This window comes from Lipotes vexillifer, unplaced genomic scaffold, assembly GCF_000442215.2.
Source record: "Lipotes vexillifer unplaced genomic scaffold, Lipotes_vexillifer_v1.1 scaffold951, whole genome shotgun sequence".
Lineage (NCBI taxonomy): Eukaryota > Metazoa > Chordata > Mammalia > Artiodactyla > Lipotidae > Lipotes > Lipotes vexillifer.
In genome coordinates this window covers 1,926,983-1,927,652 of record NW_006793664.1, presented here as the reverse complement: position 1 = coordinate 1,927,652, position 670 = coordinate 1,926,983, and the positions used below count along the sequence as shown (strand labels likewise).

At 57.9% G+C, this 670-nt stretch overlaps 1 protein-coding gene across 1 annotated transcript in view; it reads right to left on the bottom strand.

The window, feature by feature from the left end:
• Positions 1 to 286, bottom strand: part of CFAP96 (cilia and flagella associated protein 96) — a 15,851-nt gene extending 15,565 nt beyond the window's left edge. Inside the window, exon 1 of the mRNA XM_007466532.1 lies at positions 169 to 286. The gene's annotated coding sequence lies outside the window, so the exon portion shown is untranslated. The remainder of the gene's footprint in view (positions 1 to 168) is intronic.
• Between the last annotated feature and the right edge of the window lie 384 nt (positions 287 to 670).

Here is a 670-nt window from a genome sequence, read left to right as displayed (position 1 = left end):
GGGGTGGGGGGGTGGGGAGGGGGATAGGGTTTGAAGGAGGGACAGAAAACTGGCTGAGGTGATGAGGAAAATGATGTCCCATTAGGGAAACGGAGGTTCAGAGTATGTAGGTATCTAAAGGACAACACCTGACGTCTGCGAGGACCAAGTCACCTCTGTGAAGGGCACCCAATCCGACTAGCGAGATCAAAGCGTCCCAGCTCCTGCCCGGGCTAAGTCTGCTGCAGGAGCAACCAAGAACACGAGCCAGCCCCGCAAGAGCGCTTCCCGCCCTGGACGTCGCTACGAGGCTGCTCCGCACGCTCCGCTCGCCTCAGGGTTTATTGTGGCGCGTTACCCCGGCTACGGAAGAATCCATTCCAAGAACGAACCCTACTGGAGGATACGTGGAGGGTTCGAATCCGCATCAAGAAAGACGTAAGAGTGTCTGCAGGAAACGAATGACGCACTCAACAGAATTTACGGAAAAGGAGACTTCTGCTTCCCGCCCCATTATCCATCCGCGAGATGTGGCGTGGTGGTACGCCCCGTGACGTATGTTTGCAGGGCATGTTGGGAATTGTAGTCGGTCTTCCCAAGCCCCGCCCCCGATGACGCCAGTTCCGGGCCAGCGTCCTGTGCTTGGCCGGCCGTCGGCGCATGTATCAGCTGCACGTAACCGCTATGGTGA